The sequence below is a fragment of the Capsicum annuum genome, chromosome 8 (genome assembly GCF_002878395.1).
Source record: "Capsicum annuum cultivar UCD-10X-F1 chromosome 8, UCD10Xv1.1, whole genome shotgun sequence".
In the NCBI taxonomy this organism is placed as follows: domain Eukaryota; kingdom Viridiplantae; phylum Streptophyta; class Magnoliopsida; order Solanales; family Solanaceae; genus Capsicum; species Capsicum annuum.
The window spans coordinates 55,717,861-55,736,767 of NC_061118.1; the positions used below are offsets into that span (position 1 = coordinate 55,717,861).

The 18,907-nt window shown below is 35.2% G+C and overlaps 1 pseudogene; it reads left to right on the top strand.

The window, feature by feature from the left end:
* The first annotated feature begins 12,363 nt into the window (after window positions 1–12,363).
* Window positions 12,364–18,489, top strand: LOC107852330 (annotated as a pseudogene).
* The last annotated feature ends 418 nt before the right edge of the window (window positions 18,490–18,907 follow it).

Below are 18,907 nucleotides of genomic sequence, written 5' to 3' on the forward strand. Positions count from 1 at the left end.
CAAATCATGACAAATTAGCACATTTTGAATTAGAGATCTCTCTTTGACAAAAGCAGCCTGAGTTTCACTTAGTAAGTCTAATAGTACCATATTTAATCTTGTACAAAGTATCTTAGAAGTACACTTGTAAACCACATTGCAGCATGAGATCGGCCAAAATTGACTTGCATTTTCAGGACTGCTTGTCTTTGGTATCAAAGTTATCACTGTTGCATTTAGTTGTTGAAGTAGTTGCCCATTTTGAAGAAAGTCAAGCACTGCCTCTGTAACCTCTTCCCCCACAATATGCCATGAGTCTCTGAAAAAATGGCTACTATAGCCATTATTGCTACCTAATTTTTGTTCTCCACGACTAAATCAAACCCTGAGTTTTTTAAAAATTTTAACAAAATTAAAATATTTATTTCATCTAGATAAATACGCTCTAAAATATTTATTTAGGTTAATTTTGTCATTTAAGTGACGATTATACATTTTCGTATTCACATATACGAAATGGTATAAATTTTGTTACTTGAATAAATATTTTTATCAGAATTTGAGCTTTTACGGAGATAAGTTTGAAAATTATTTTGAACGGATAAAGTATTGATTTAATATAATTTACTCTGAAAAATATTTTATTTGGATAAATATGTGTTTAATTTTATTAAATCAAGAATCTCGAGATTAAAGGAAGTATTAATTCATATCGAATTCCAATTTAATTTAGCCAATCTATTAGATTTGGCTATAATTGAAATCAAATTGGTCATAATTGCAATGCAATCCGTCAACTGATTTTTAATTTGTTCAAAATTAAATAAATTTGGCTAAATTTTAAATCCCAATTGGGATTATATTTTAAATAACCTCAAAATTCCCAAAAACTCTCATAACTTCTACCCAATTCCCACCAAAAATAATTTCAAAATCCAAAATTCAAAACTTGTACTAGATTGTACATTTCCCCTCAACTTTGTCCTTTTTCAAATTTTGAAATTCAAAAATTATACTACATTGTACAATTTTCCTCAATCTTGTCATTTTTTCAATATTAGAATTCAAAAATTATACTACATTGTACAATTCCCCCTCAACCTTATCCTTTTTTCAAATTTAAATTTTGAAATTCAAAATTCGTACTACATTATAAAATTTTTCCTCAACCTTGTCCTTTTTTCAATTTTGAAATTCAAAAACTATACTTCATTGTACAATTCCCCCTTAACCTTATCTTATTTTCAATTTTGAAATTCAAAAATTGTACTATATTGTACAATTTTCTTCCACTTTATCTTCAATTTAAAACTTTTTTTAAAAAAATCCTTAATATTTTCTCTCACATTGGTGGATTAATAGAATTGGATCCTCATTCATTCCTATAAATACTACCATTATTTTGGTAGAGAGAAGGTCTAAAAGTCTAAAAGAGTGAAAAAAAACTTTTGAGCAAATAGTTAAATTTTTTTCTTTAGTAAAAATTTTTAAGCGGTTGTCTAATCGAGGTTCTCAAAAGATTTTGGCGGTGATCAAGACTCCGAAGAAAGCTTAAAGTCCCGTTTTGCTGCCTCAAAAAAGATAAACGCATCTTTTCCTTTTTAGTTTTACTATCATTTTCTTCTTCATCTCCTTCTTCATATTTTGTAGTTCTAACTTTATTTGCTGGGATTGTTTGCTGTTAGACGGTCTTGAAGTCCATAGAACCTTGTGGCATTGATATTATGATTGTTTTCATGTTCATGGTATAAAAATGAGCTAGCAATAGTTGAATGTGTTTCTTTGGCTTTATTCGTTGATTATTATGGATAAAGTTTCAATCTTTGGTTAAAAAACGTACTCATGCCTTGTTTAAATTTATTGTTGGCGGACATGTTTGTTTTTGGCATGTAAAGTTATTTCCTTTATGTTGAAAAGAATAATTAATATTGATTGTTTTGCCTTTTGGCTTTATTCTTTGATTATTATGGATAAAGATTTAATATTTGCTTAAAAAACTTACTCATGCCTAGTTTAAATTCATTGTTGGTGGATATGTTTGCTTTTAGCATGTAAAGTTGTTTCTTTTATGTTGAAAAAATAATTACTATTGTTTGCTTCGCCTTAGTAAAATAGTAATTGATTAAGTCAAGAACTTATCATTTGCTTGCTAATTATTTTAATGGATTTCAAAATCCTCATATGAGAGATGAAGTGCTGGCTTTATTTTTCATCCAAGATATTTATTTCTTTTTTGTGTGCATGTTATTTTGTCAAAATGATGAGTAAATTTAAATTTTTGTGGCCAAATAGAATTATTTAGATATTTTTGAGTCATGCATAGTATGATTGTTTAATGATATTTCACTATTAGAGATGCTAAACTTTATTCTAATTTTCTTATTCTCTTTGGATTGTTATATGTGCTCTTCGTGCGTATAAAGACTTGATTCGTGTCTCTCTTTGATTTATAATATCAAAAGAGAATCAACGATCTCTTAGAAAGATAAACCATAGGTCGTTACATATTTTTCCTAAAGTTGGTCATAATTTGAATGTATGAATCATTGTTAATGTCGCCTTAGTTGGAGTTTAAGGATTCCTTTTCTTAAAAGTTAACCTCCACTTTCTTCTACATTATATGAGTTAATTTTCTTTTCGTCGGATAATTCGATTTGTTTTGATATCGCAGTTTACTATTTCTTTATGCTTGAAAATGCTATTTTTTCATTTCATCATTTATCTATTAAGTGTAAAATTTTCAAATACGTATTAATTTCCGCATCTTTTTCTTTGCATGAATCTGCTTTGGAGTCCAAATAGACTCCTTTCCCCCTTGCATGTCGTAATGGTCCAATGAAACCCACCTCTTTGAAGATTAAGTTCAAAAGTTGATTATATGACGTGCGGGTGTAAGAAGATAGACGAAGAAGGAAAAACAAGTCAAAACTCATTGATGAGGTCGCTAAGAGACATGAAAAGTCGATTTTTATCATTTTCTTATTTTTATTTATTCATTTAATCATTTATTTATTCATTCATTTGGCACCTCAAAGCCAAAGTTGTAATCAAATATAGGTGAAATAGATTTTGGGCCCCAAAGGTCCAAAAAGATAGTTTAGGATAGGTTATGGATCAAAACCCAATATTTAGATTAGGATAAGTGAAGATGGGCCGAAATCCAGTTAAATTAGGATAGGGTTGATGATTTGGGCTTAAGAGCCTAAATCATTTATTTCTCCCCCTTTTGCTTTTTCTATGTTTATTTGCTATATGCTCCTTCGAACTAGTTAAATCCCCTACTAATAAATCATTAAAAAACTGACTTTGCATAAATCTCAAAAAATATTTTCTTAATCAATTTTCTTTTCAATAATTAATCTTCTTTTTTAAAGTTAGTCAAAAGAATCATTTTCAAATAGTCTGGATAACCACAAGTTAGCGGATACTTTTGGTGCCTTAATAACCTTTCAAGAGTATTAATAGGTACCGCTTACCTGGAATTTTAAAACTAAAATGATTTTTCTGTTTTGAATCATTCAATTAATTTATAAAAGGTTTTCTTGATTTTCCTTCCATTTGTTGCTCTACAGTCAATATATGTCCGGCATTCAAAAATACATTTGAGACGAGACTTCTATGAGCATTCTTCTTTTCTCCCAACAGATTCTTATAGTACTTCAATAATATATCCACAATTTCACCTTGCTGAGTACACATCTGCATATCCTCACCTTGCAATTGAGTGATAGTTTGTTACAACCTCTTTTTCTTAATAACAGCATGAAAGTACTTTGTATTTTCATCACCTAATCTCAACTAATTGGTTTTACTTCATTGTGCTAAAGTCATTTCTGCTACATAACTGACTCTTTTAAATACTCTGGCAGCTACCTTATCCTTTTCCTATAGTTGCAGACATAAAGGATCTATTGCAATTTTGCTTGGGCATCCAGTAACTTTCTTCTTGCTTCGCTTACCTCATTCATAATATTTTTGAAATAACTATTATGCAGGCTTCTCAACTTAGCTTTCAACCTCTTCAACTTAGTGACCGCTCTAAAACATATTGCACCCCTGTAGTTGTATGTGTCATCCCTCTTGTACCACTGAAGTATAGCTGGAATGAGTGCTCTATATGTTGTAGTACTTAAACACTGTTTTTCTTCTTGGTTGGACCCATTCCAATTTCACATGTATAAGTGGGTGATCACTTACTCATTCTTCCAAAAAAGTGCCCTACAATCCGGCATGTCATCGAGTCATTCACCATTTACAAAGGCCAGTCTATCTTCGACAATACTATGTTGTTTTCCCCCTTATCATTCCATGTATAATTACAATTAGTATTAGCCAGCTTTTCTAGTTCAGTTATTGTAAGACAAGTCTGAAAATCAGCCACTTCTACCATGGACACAGGATTACCACCAATTCTGTCATTACTATTCAAGATAGAATTAAAATCACCCAATATCAACCATGGTAATTGGATCATACTTGTCTTAATAGTCTAATAACTCCACAATCTAGTTTTATCTTCTCTAGTATTGTGACAATAAACAAAGGTTACATGGAAATCCTTTTGTAATGGTATATGCCTGACCAGTCAAGTGATAGCTTGGTCTATTTCACTGCATTTAGTTACACTACATATATCCTCTCTCCAAATAACTCATATTCTCCCATTATAATGAGAATCATGGTTAGAACAATACTTCTACCCCTCAAACATGCTAGCAACAATTCTTTCTAGGCTGTTGTTCTTTATTCTAGTCTCAAGCAATCCAATTAATTGAACTTCAATATGATTACAGAGGAATTTAGCTTCCTTCTGCTTTGAGAGGCCATTCAAGCCTCGCACATTTCAACATAAGAGACTAACCATGCCCCTCATGGGCAATTCTCACTCCTTTTCCTTTTTGTCACCCTTTAGATTCACCTATTGACACCTCCATTTTGTCTAGCATTGCAAAACTATTAGTAGTAGGCACAATAGATGTAGAAGGGGCATTGTCCACCGACCTGTAACCTCTCTTCCATGCTGCACCTTTTTGTTTAACAGGCTCCAATTCTCCTGGCTCCTTCATATCAACAACCTGAGGAACTGGCTTGGGATTCTGGTCCTGCTTGGGCACCGGTTTAGGCTGTAGTCTCCTACATGCTTCCTTCTCATGCCCATATTTATGACAATGTGCACAAATTGATGGTTTCCAATCATATGTAACTTTCTGTACCATTGCTCTACCCTTCTCATTTTTGAACAACACGTCATCTGGTTAATCACCCCCTCCCCCCATTTACCTCAACCAATATTCTACCAAAACTAGGGCTGCGTAAAAATCGAACCAACCGATAAACCGAATCGATAAAAATATTATTGGGTTATTGGTATTGGGTTATTGGTATTGGATTATCGGGTTAACGACTTTTTATTGGTTTTATAAAAAAAATTTATTGGGTAAACGGTTCGATATCGATTTTAGCTTATCGGGTTATCGGTTAAATCGATAACTCAATAAAGATATACTAAGTTATTATTTTATCCTTATTTATGTTATATATTTAAATCTCTCTTTATCTATCTATCTATCTATATATCTCTAGAGAGAGATGTGTATGTACATAGATTATATGCACTACTAATTCATAACTCAGTGATTCACAAAGTATTAATCTATTCTGGGCAACAAAGGCATAATATAAAGTTCGGCTATTATCGTAATAAAAAGCTTGAAGCATTTATAGCTTCCAACAATTAATTTTTTGCCTAACTAACATTCAATTCAAATTTAAAGATTCTTGTAAACTAAAATGCATTGCATAAGTTTTGACGGTAATTAAGATTTTATTTTTTTATGTTAGTTATTATTATTTCTATTTTATAAGTATTTTCTTATTGGTTAAACCGAAAATCGAACCGTTAAAGACCAAAAATCGATAAACTGAAACCGATAAAAAATATCTTATTAATTTTATATATTTAAAAATATCGATAAACCGAACCAAACCAACCGATACACACCCTAAGCAAAACTTAAAAGCCCATTTTCTTCTCAGTAGACTTATCCACCGTGAGTGGCCGACCTACTAAACTTCTAATTTCACTCAAGCCTTTGGGGCTCCAGTATTTAAAGTTCAGCCCTGGTAATTTAATCCAAATTGGCACTGTCAATAACTTATCTTTTGAGAACTCCATCTCAGGTGAGACCCTGACAATAAATGGTTTATTGTCGAAGTAGTAGATTCCTCCCTGTAGTGCTTCCATTTTGCCTTCCTTATTGTCAAATCTTATTAACACAATTCCATTCTTCATCATTGCTATCTTGTTTAATCCATATTACCCCCAAATACTTTGAATAAATCCATTCAAAATCGAAAAAGGGGGATGAGCCCCAAGGACATAACAAGCCAGTGCATTTTTCCAGTATTCCACCTCCATTTCGATATCCTCCGAGTCAATATCACCTATCAACTGGTTGCCCACTTGTTCTAGATCAATATATTCAAGTTTAAATTCTGTATTTGTTAACTTCAAGATGTCATAATCCTTCCATATCGATTGTACCTCTGGAGGTTTTCCCCCAATAGTTCCACTAGATTGAGCTTCTTCAATATCTACTTCATCCGCCCAAGAGAGCTTCGTCCCATCTGTGTTGATACAAGTCGACCATTCTTGTACCCGCACCTTTGCCGATGTTGGTTCAGATACCTTCACCGGAGTTCGTGCCCCTGTCTCTACTTGTCCTTTTAACCCTGCTACTGTTTTATTGCCTTTTGCATAAAATCCACTATTTGATAGTCCAACTCCACTATTTGATAGTCCACTTCCACCTGTAGCCAGCTTCTATCCCTGTATTGGAGCCTTCATCGTCGATTTTCTAGCTAGGGTCGTGTTCGTCAGCCTCCTGCCCATGGCTGGGGCACGTTAGCTAGCTGCACCTGGAGAGCGTTTTTGGAGACGTACCTTTTTAAAAAAAAAAAAAATATATCTTTTGATAAAAGCAATAGGTGATTTTCTCTTACTATTTCAATTTATGTATATATATATATATATATATATAGATGTTATCTCTGTCCCACCCCTTTTTCCAACATCTAAAAAAGATTTGGTTTTGGGTTCGAAAGGGTTTTTATTATTAAGTGACAAAATAAAAAACGATTTGTTTCGAAGAAGAATTGTTTTTACATTTGAAATCAGAGTCGCCACTTGACATAATCTGGTGTGCCAAGTCACCATTGAAAAATTCTTTACAAAACCATTTGACTCTTTAAACTGGTTTGCGAACAGAGATTCCAGCTAAGGAATTCTGTTGACTGAGAGGAAGGTGTTAGGCACCCCTCGATCCCGTGGTTCGACCACAGTCGCTTGGTGAAACATATCAGCTAATTCGACACTAAGAGTGTATAAACCATACAAAACCAATCAATCAAACAAACAAACAAATCCAAAATTATAGTGTTCAGTCTAATTATTACAATCCAAAAATAGAAAATGCGAAAAATATAAATCCTATTCTAAGCTAGTCCTAGACTAAGCTCCAATGCTTCACCCGATGCCTTGAGCCTTGATCACGAACCTCCTTCGAAGACATAATGCATTGGGGCATTCCCCGGTGAATAAATACATGAAACCTCGGGCATTCCCCGGCCAAACGAATACACTCGAATCAAATACGATAAACTAGGAAGAAATATTCGCACGCATATTCAAACATTCAACTAAAACACAAGTTCTAAATTTGCTTACCCGAACCTACATTTGCCTATCCGACTATCATGATACTATCGTGTTCAACAACATCAATGAAACAAAATTATCTAAATTTACTTTTACCAAGACCAATTCCTTCCCGCATTCATTCACAAAATAATTAATCAATGCTTCGACTTTCAAGTTTCCACATTCAAATTCAACATCAACCAACCTATAACAAAGATTCAAATATGCTCAAACAATAAATCATTTTCAATTAATTAACCAACTTCAACGTAGAATCACCCAAAATAATTAGACTTGCTCAACCGCATAATCAATATCATATCATCAACCAAAGCATTCCATCTATAACATCGGATATCGTAAATAAAGAAATCAAATAGTAGAGGTTAGAAATGGACCTGATTCAAAATTTTCGGAGAATGTTATAAGAAAATACACTTCCGCGAACCTCAACTTGAGCCACGACAACGACAAATCCAACTCAAATTAAATCCTCAACTTACAAACCTAAAATTACAGATTTCGACTTAACCATCTATATATCTCGGCATACCCGGAACTGAATTTGTTGTTTCCATCTCGCCGGAGCTCCGGCGAGGTCAAATAAAGACAAAAAGAGGAGGGTTGTTAAGTTTCGATCAGAGTTTTAGGTATTCTTGCTGGTTTCGGCGTTTTTGGCTGTTGAGTAGTGGTGGGTTGGTGTTTTTCGATCGCCAATTTCACATTTTTTCGCTGACTATTGACGTTTTTTGACGACACGGTCGCCATAGCAGTGACCAAACACCACCTCTACCTTTCCTTCGATTCTCACCTTTATCTCTCTCTATCTCTCTTGATCTCTCTCTATGTATTCGAGAATCTGTTCGTGTGTGTGATACTCAGTGATGGTATGTGAGTGTGTTCTATGGAGAAAAATAAAAGCTAATCCAAAAATTCCCCCACTGACCGTGTATCTATGTTGCTGTGTATATACTCCTTTTTAATGAAAAAAATGCGTCCCTCTGCGATGAATATTGTGAGGATAAAAAAATGTGAGTGGGTAGGGAGGTGTAAGCTTTTGATTGGGTAGGTTGTTAGGATAAGATAAATTAGTTAGAGGTATTTTTTTTTATTTTTTTTTGTATTTTTGTGGGATATAATTACATGGGGTTGGACACATGGTAAGGTGAACTAAAAATGAATAAAATTAGACTTCGGGGAGGGGGGGGGACAAAATTAGGTATCTACATCATGCCCCCTTTGAATGTAAACACGAAGTGTTTTTAGACAAAGAAGTAGACAGCGAGACCAAATTTTGACCCGACCATTATTCGAAGAAAGAAACAGAAGGAAGAAGGACAACCGGGTCTTGACTTAAGACATCCTACCTACCTAAGTTATGAGAGACTCAAGTCACGGGTATTTCAAGGATTGGAAAGAGAAGGACTATGCCGAGTTGGAGAGTCGAGTGAGGCTCCATCAAGGTTGCGGTCCACGGCTCTGTCATTACATTAAAATGAAAATTACAAGTTAAAGCATAAATGAAATTACAAAAATCCTATCTATACAACTTCTTTTGGACTCTTGACTTGAGTTTCATCACCCTATTCTTCTGGCGGGCTCCTGACTTGCTATTTCTTTAACCTGTCGCTTGCCTTTCAATTTCTTCACCCTGTTCTCCAGGGGGGTTCCTGACTTGCTATTTCATCAACTTATTGCCATGCTTTCAACTTCTGCACCCTGTTCTTCAGGTGGGCTCGTAACTTGCTATTTCTTTAACGTGTCGCTTGCCTTTCAATTTCTTCACCCTGTTCTCCTGGATTTCTGACTTGCTATTTCGTCAACTTGTTGCCATGCTTTCAACTTCTGCACCCTAATCTGTAGGCGGGCTCCTGACTTGCTATTTTTATCAACTTGTTGCTATGCTTTCAATTTCTTTACCCTGTTCTGCAGGCGGGCTCCTGACTTGCTATTTCATCAACTTGTTGCTATGCTTTCAATTTCTTCACCCTGTTCTGCAGGCGGGCTCCTGATTTGCTATTTTTCAATCTGTTTAACTTTCAATTTCTTCACCTTGTTGCTTGGTTTTCCATTTATTCGCCCTGTGCTTCGGGCATGCTCCTGAAATCACATCAAAACTGAAAAGAAAATTATCCCAAATAAAGAAATGCATTTTCTATGAGTTAATTGGAATGACTCGACTAAAAGGTACGTCTTATAGGAATCAAAAGGGATGACTCGACTAAAAGGTACGTCTTATAGGAATCAAAGGGGATGACTCGACTAAAAGGTACGTCTTCTAGGAATCAAGACTTAAGTTAGGAAGTACATTAACTAAGAAGCAAAATTCGAATTACCCAATCAAGGAAGTGTGTTTCCTTATCAATGATTTTTGAATTATCAAAACAAGGAACTGCGTCTCCTAGAGATCTTGAATTATGAGTTTTACCATGATTTTGGTTACCAAACCTGTGCAGCAACCTTGCCTCTTGCATTTGTTGAGGTGAGAAATTACGGCCTTTGATGTTTAGGCTCTGAAATCCTTGATCTGAATGCAACATGTATTCCTATTACATATAAAGAAAACTTGTGAGTTTAAAAACATAGTGGCTAGTTTGTGGTTTTGGCTTTTGAGGCAATTGCTCCTGCCCCCGTCATATTTAGCTTTGCTTCCAACCATTAGCATATGTCATTGACTTGCTGTATCATTGACTCAAACTCATCTTATTAAGAGTGACTCTGAAACAAACACAGTATTTCTGCTTTGTCGTGTTTCTCAAATAAACCCTTTGAACCTTGGTATTTCCATGAGCTCCCTGACTTCTCTGTTGACAAAACTTCCTGCATGCCCTTTTTTGGGCTTACAATCATGTCTCTTTTATGTGCTAGCTTTTTTCTTGCTTTGTGCAATTAAAGAAGCTGGTAGCCAGTTTTGAAATCTTTTCTCACTTGTTTTGACACGGACTTGACTCAAAGACAAGAAACAAAAAAAAAGAATGACAATTTTTGTTTTGATAACTGGCTTAAGAAAGATAAAAATTAAAATAAAGAGAAGAAAGAAAAGACAATGAATGTCCCCTTTTAAAACAAAGAAACAAAAAATTTATCTAAAAATGACAGTCAATATTAATGATTATGCCATGCATTTTGGATTAAGCATCTTGATATTTTCATCCAAACTTTCTACCCATTGTTGTTGAGTTAATGGCTTTGAAACTGAGTTGTTTTCTTAGGTCAATTACATTTAAGACCCCATTCGGCTAGTGGCGCCTTGAAGGGGTTTCGTCAACAAGCTTCTTTCATTTTCTCTCGGCTCACTATCGCCTTATGGTGCCCGTGAGGGTTTTCACCAATAAAACTCTCTCATTTTTATATCTCTCAACTTACCATCGCCTTATGGTGCCCGCAAGGGTTTTCACCAAGGATGACACGGTGTTTGGTTAGCATAATGAAATGCCTTTTTCATATCAATTCTTGAAAATGCTAGTACATAGCATGCAATGTGAAAGTGCACAATCAAGATCACTTATAATGTTTTACAACACTAACTTGCCCCGAGCATGTGTGCCACCTCTTTTTTTACACTTGCCCAGCATACAACTCCACTTTGTTGTACATTCCTCATGTTGAAGGACTCATGATTTCGTGGAGCTAATTTTCTTCCTGTTCCTCTTGATAGGATCATATAGACACTGTTTGACCTAATTAAGACATGTCTTTCAATTGATGACCAAGTTATTCTCACGATTTTCAAATAAATAGACTTAATTTTCAAAGAAGGTTTCCACTTGATCACCAAATGCCCCAGCACTCTATCTATTTCCTCAGATGCTCTCTTTTTCTAACTTTAACCCTCTGATTCAATTTTCATTCTTAAACTGGATGTTAAGATCTAGCTGTAAATTTCACTAGCATATCATATCACTAGAGTCAACATAAAATGTACTATGTAAAAAAACAAACAAACAACACATATTTAAAACACAAAGAAAAAGGGAACACTCCATTTAATAAAAATAAAAGATAGAAGGGTTTGAACATAAATGACAAAGGGACAAAATAAGATAGATCCCAAAATACAATCCTGAAATAATTCGAAAAACAAAAAAGAAGACAAAACAAACTACCAGACCTCTTTCTAGTAGGGAGAGGAGTGACTTTTCAATTGCTCAGCCTGACATATTAGCCACTGGTTTGCATATCAACATGACTGGAGCTTCCATCACTGTCAGACACATTTCTTTCAACAAATAAGCTCTGGATCCCCATGCTTAACTCGTTGCCTCCCACATATTGTGCAGTACCGCGTGCTGGTAAAGAACTCTGTGGTATGGTCGAAGGGCCAATGTTTTGCACCACAATCAATTTATCTTGAATTATCTTTTCTATTTCTCTTTTCAAAGTGCGACAATCTTCAGTACTATGACCCTGAACATCAGAATGATATGCACATCGCACATTAGGATCAAAGCTTCTTGACTGCGGGTCAGGAGTATACCTAAGGAGAGGAGTGATCATGCCCTGCTGTACCAATTTCTAGAATAAACTGGCATAAGATTCCCCAATAGGAGTGAAATTATCTTTTTCCTTCCTCCTCTTTCCAAACTCTGGCCTCGGATGAAATTTGGATTTAGAGGTCCCTTGGTAAATTTGTGGGGGTCGAGGACAATGTTGAGGGACAGGTGCATGCCATTGTGGATAAGAAGATGGATGAGCATACAATTGTGCATTATTCACAGGATATCGAGGAAGTGGAATGGGATTTCTTAGATTTCGGAGAAAGAAACCTTGTTGCAAGTGGTTATGTGGATCTGATATGTAAGCTCGGGATTGAGGCTGACAGTATTGGTGGGTTGGACCTCTCAAACTCTGCTTTGGCCCTGTTATGACAATAGGTGCGTTTTCCTTCTTCTTTCCTTTAGTTTTCCTTGGTTGATTGCAATGTCGTCCCGAATGTTTTACAGAATCCTTCTATCTATCAGGCTCCCAAAATTTTAATGTCTCAAAGCTGGGAGGAAGTTAAACACTTAAAGACATGCCCCAGTTTTTATATGAAACATCTTCATAGTCCATAAGTCCAGGAGAATTTTTCATATCATTTTCTACACTCTTCACTTTCCCAACCATTTTCTCTGGCTCTTTTGGCATGCTAGGCTTCTTAGTAAGAAATTTTGGCAGTTCACTTAACTTAACTGTAGGCTCAAGAGTATACCAATGATCATCAATAGTATTGAACGTGGAGTCACTAGTGGACTGGGGAAGCACAATCGTTAGATTGATAGACAAAGTGGAAGCCTTAGTAGAAGGTTGACCAACAAAAGCACAGACGGTATGTGGTGCTGTGAATGTGGTAGACTTATACTGAGGAGATAAAGAAAGAGTGGTGGAAGTGTTGAGGTGCATCTGGCGTGGAATGGATTCTGAGGCATGCTGTAGTTCATCAACAACAGTAGGAAACTGACTTTCCGATTTTGCTGGAAGACTCAAGGTATTTGTAGGGTCAAAAGTGGGGAACGAAGGTGGAGGCAGCCCACTACCCCAAGCTCGGTACATTCCCATCATTTGTTGTCTCAGTCTCAAATTCTCTTTCTTTAAACTCTCAATTTCCTGACTCTTTGTTTCATCCATGATGCCACTCTCTATATCCTTGTTAAACATAACTAACCCTTCCTTGGATTTGGTGTGATATGGAGGACCAGCCAAGAAACCACAAACCAACCACCTTAAACTAACTGAACAAGAGGCAACAAATATGTTAGAGTTCAACATTTTTCAAAACCTCTTTTTTTTCTTGAAAAAAATCACCGAACCCTAGAAGGGCGCCTACGTATCTCACCCCCGACAGGGGAGAATCAGGCGTGCGTACTTCATGAAGTCTTGCCCAAAATGGCAAATTAAACTCTTTTTTCATTTTTTTGCTTGAAACTTTAAGAAGAAAAGAAAATAACAATTTGTCAAAAGAATTGACGAACATCTTTTTGCATTTTTTACTTTTAAAATACCTGTACAAAACGAAACCTATGATTACCAAAGAAAAATCTTTTGGGGTTTTTCAATTTTGAATTTCATATGAAAATGAAACTTGAACCTATTAAATAAAAATCTTTTTGTAGTTTTCTTTTAAAGATGTATATGAAACGCCTACTCTAAATGAAGAGTGAAGAAAATCTTTTTGAATTTTTGAAATAAGATCAACCAAAAATGAAACCTACGACTATTGAGAAATTTTTTTTTTTGTATTTTTCTTTTCAATACATGTATGAAACACCTACTCTAAATGAAGAGTGAAAAAAAAATCCTTTTAATTTTTTTTTTTAAATAAGATCCCCGAACCAACAAAAGGCTGTCTACGTATCTCACATCCCGAAAGAGGAGAATCAGGGGTGCGTAGTTCGTCCAGATTGGACAATTAATGATTAAATAACAGGCTAGACCCTAACTTAAGAGATACGACCAAAGAAAGACGATGAACCATGTTAATAAAATCTTTTGAGTTTTCATTTTGATATTTCACAGAAAAATGACATCAACAACTATGAAAGAAATTTTTTTTGGTATTTTCGTTATACGAAATGTAAAAAAATTCTAACATCTTCTTTTTTTTTTTTTGCATTTTTCTTTTATAAACACATCCTATGAATGAAAAAAATCTTTTTGAAGTTTTCGAATTATGAATGCATGCTAAACGAGACAAAGGAAAATCTTTTTGATGTTTTTGAGAAAATAAGTGCGGGAGGTAAAAAAGTCCTTTTGAATTTTGGAATTTTGAAAAATAAAAGCCATAAAAAACTCTAAAAACTATGAAACTCTGTTTTTTTTGCTTGTTTTTTTCATTACCCACGCACTTTACTTCTAACACATGTTTTTCCCAAATCAGTCCGTCAAATGACCACGTTATCCTCAAAGATGTAACATTTAGCACATAGGGATGCTTTAGAGGTGAGTCTCCTACAAAGGACCAAGTGGTCCCCACTATATCTCAATATGATACACATAAGCGTGACCTAAAGGCTGACGTACGTTGGGGTTCACTAACAAGGGTGTTCGGGGGAGCATATAGTCGATAGTGGCTGCTTTGCTTTCCACCTACTCCATAACACCGACGGCTCCCCCTAAAAATAAGGGTGACTCAACTAGAGGTCGTGTACAACACGTGTACTATGGACTTGTTGCAGAAAGAAGACCTGGGCGTAGACACATGATGCTAGATATAAAAACGGTAATATATAGGATAAATACTGTACACAAAGAGCATGAAAACGCACAACAGTGATAACAATAACACAAACATTAATCATAAACAATGTTTATACACCCATAATGCCAAACAAAGCCGATACGACTCCAAAAATAAGCTCGAATTCTGAAAAGATCCCCAGCAAAGTCGCCAGAGCTGTCACACCCCTTTTTTCAACATCCAAAAAAGATTCGGTTTTGGGTTTGAAAGGGTTTTTATTATTAAGTGACAAAAGAAAATGATTTGTTTTGAAAAAGGATTGTTTTTACATTTGAAATCAGAGTCGCCACTTGGCATAATCAGGTGTGCCAAGTCACCATTGAAAAATCCTTTTCAAAACCATTTGACTCTTTAAACTGGTTTGCGAACAGAGATTCCAGCTAAGGATTCTGTTGACCGAGGGGAAGGTGTTAGGCACCCCTCGATCCCGTGGTTCGACCACGGTCGCTTGGTGGAACATATTGGCTAATTTGACACTAAGAGTGTATAAACCACACAAAAAAAAAACATACAAAACAAATCAATCAAACAAACAAACAAATCCAAAATTATAATGTTCAGTCCAATTATTACAATCCAAAAATAGAAAATGCGAAAAATATAAATCCTATTCTAAGCTAGTCCTAGACTAAGCTCCAATGCTTCAACCGATGCCTTGGGCCTTGATAACGAACCTCCTTCGAAGACATAATGCATCGGGGCATTCTCAGGTGAATAAATACATGAAACCTCGGGGCATTCCCCGGCCAAACGAATACACTCGAATCAAATACGATAAACTAGGAAGAAATATTCGCACGCATATTCAAACATTCAACCAAAACACAAGTTCTAAATTTGCTTACCCGAACCTACATTTGCCCATCCGACTATCATGATACTATCGTGTTCAACAAAATCAATGAATTAAAATTATCCAAATTTACTTTTATCAAGACCATTTCCTTCCCGCATTCATTCACAAAATAATTAATTAATGCTTCGAATTCCAATTCAAGTTTCCACATTCAAATTCAACATCAACCAACCTATAACAAAGATTCAAATATGCTCAAACAATAAATCATTTTCGATTAATTAACCAACTTCAACGTAGAATCACCCAAAATAATTAGACTTGCTCAACCGCATAATCAAGATCATATCATCAACCAAAGCATTCCATCTATAACATCGGATATCGTAAATAAAGAAATCAAATAGTAGAGGTTAGAAATGGACCTGATTCAAAATTTTCGGAGAATATTATAAGAAAATACACTTTTGCGAACCTCAAATTGAGCCACGACAACGACAAATCCAACTCAAATTAAATCCTCAACTTACAAACCCAAAATTACAAATTTCGACTTAACCATCTATAGATCTCGGCATACCCGGAACTGAATTTGTTGTTTCCATCTCACCGGAGCTCCGGCGAGGTCAAATAGAGACAAAAGGAGGCGGGTTGTTAAGTTTTTATTAGAGTTTTGGGTATTCTCGCTGGTTTCAGCATTTTTGGCTGTTGAGTAGTGGTGGGTTGGTGTTTTTCGATCACCAATTTCATATTTTTCCATTGACTATTGACGTTTTCCGGCGACACAGTCGCCGAAGCAGTGACCAAACACCACCTCTACCTTTCCTTCAATTCTCACCTTTATCTCTCTCTATCTCTCTTGATCTCTCTCTATGTATTCGAGAATCTGTTCGTGTGTGTGATACTCAGTGATGGTATGTGAGTGCATTCTATGGAGAAAAATGAAAGTTAATCCAAAAATTCCCCCACTGACCGTGCATCTATGTTGCTGTGTATATACTCCTTTTTAATGGAAAAAAATGGGTCCCTCTATGATGAATATTGTGAGGATAAAAAAAATATGAGTGGGTAAGGGGGTGGAAGCTTTTGATTGGGTAGATTGTTAGGATAAGATAAATTAGTTAGAGGTATTTTTTTTTATTTTTTTTTTGTATTTTTGTAGGATATAACTACATGGGGTTGGACACATGGTAAGGTGAACTAAAAATGAATAAAATTAAACTTCGGGAGGGACAAAATTAGGTGTCTACAATCTCTACTCTCCCTATTTGTTTATTAGAAGTTTTTTTTTGTTTACAACTTGTACATGCTCATTACCTCACTGTGTGGGAATACACTGGATTTGTTGTTGTTGTTGTACATGCTCATTAGGATTATGGCGTGTAGAGTTAGCAGAAGTCCCATATTTTTCAATTGATTATCTAATTCTTTTGGATAAGATCTCATTAAGCTTAATAGATTGCCAAATTACTCACAAAAGCTAGTCTAATTTCAATATGGATTGCAATTTTTAGTTCGTAAAATAATAGGTGCAGAACATAAGATATATAGACACACGGAGGGTATACTTGGGTTGTTTCTGTTGTGATACCATTCTATCAAGGATGATTACTGTTTCAATTTTAATTGGAAATCTAGAAAGAAATATAGGTGTATTTTTTACCCCTTTCTTTTAATGTCATTTTCAATTGCAACTCGCTGGCTATATCCCTCCAAACTATATGGGATAACAATTTGATATCAATGAGAGGATGAGAGACATCCTCCTTGACTGACTGATTGAGGTATATAGTGTTTGTTGTTGCATGTTATTTGTGAGTTTTATGAAGAAGAATGTGATAATTTTAGATGTCATTTAACATTTAATCCAATTTATAGGTTTACTACAAATTTGAACTGATGGAGGAGACCTTGTATTGGACTATGAATCTCATCGATAGATTCCTGGCAGTTCAGTTAGTGATTAGGAAAAAATTTCAGCTTATTGGAATAACAGCTTTGCTTCTTGCCTACAAGTATGAAGAGGTTTTTGTACCTGTAGTGGAGGATCTAATTTTGATCTCACACAAGGCTTATGCCAGAAAAGAAGTGCTTGAAATGGTTAGTTTAAAGACCCAAATCTTACATTATCAGGACTTGTATCTCCATCTTATTCTTCCTCGCTAAATGATTTCAATCGTTTTCTTATCCACAAGAGAAGTTGATGGTTAACGCCTTACAGTTCAGCATGACAGTACCTACAACTTATGTGTTAATACGGCGGTTCCTTAAAGTCTTTTAGTCTGATAAGAAGGTCGATTAAATGTCTTTGTCACATGAAGAAGTAACGCAACAATCTGAATCACTACTCATACAATTTTTTGTCAGTGTTTAAATCAGGTGGAGCTCGTGTCTTTCTTCTTGATCGAGCTATGTCTGATTGAATACGAAATGCTTAGATTCCCACCATTAATGCTAGCTGCTGCAACTGTCTTTTACTGCTCAGTGCACTCTCGGTGTGTCCAAGGAGTGGAATGCAACCTGCGAGAAGCATAGCAGCTACGACAAGAATCAGATTTTGTAAGTATATTTTGTTTTTAAAGATACTTGTAAATGTACATCCCTTTATCGAATAGACAAAGATGTGTAATTGTGTGCCTTATTTTCTACGACAAGGAATGCTCGAAATTGATGGTTTCTTTTCATCAGAAGGCAGCAGTTGGGAATCTTAATGGTGTGCACTGAAAGTACAGCACGTCTAAATATGGCAATGCAGCAAGATGTGAACCAGCTTCTTTTCTGTTAGAAGCCTGGTTCTAGGATAAGAAGAACACATGAGGGGGAACGACATGCTTTTCCAGTAGTTGTGTTGAATGAAATTATTGATGTGTGCGCAACATATGTTGCCCCAGGCTCTAGGGAAGGGGGAAGGGTGTTTTTTAGTTCTTTTGCTACTGAGACAACCATGTGTTTATTTATTTTTTTCATGTACATTGTTTGACATTGCTGGTGTTTTGTGAAATATCTTGTTTTCCATACTTTTTCTTAAATACAAATATTAGAAAGTTAAAATTACTTCTTAACAGTATAAAGCTTAAGTGATTAGAAGCTTGGACACATAACACACTTAACAACTAGTACAACAATTTACTAAACTAAGTCTTGCCCATGAGGCAAGAGTTGCATATATATTAATAATCTAATCAGTACAATTAAAGAATAAACTTTTGTCTCTTGG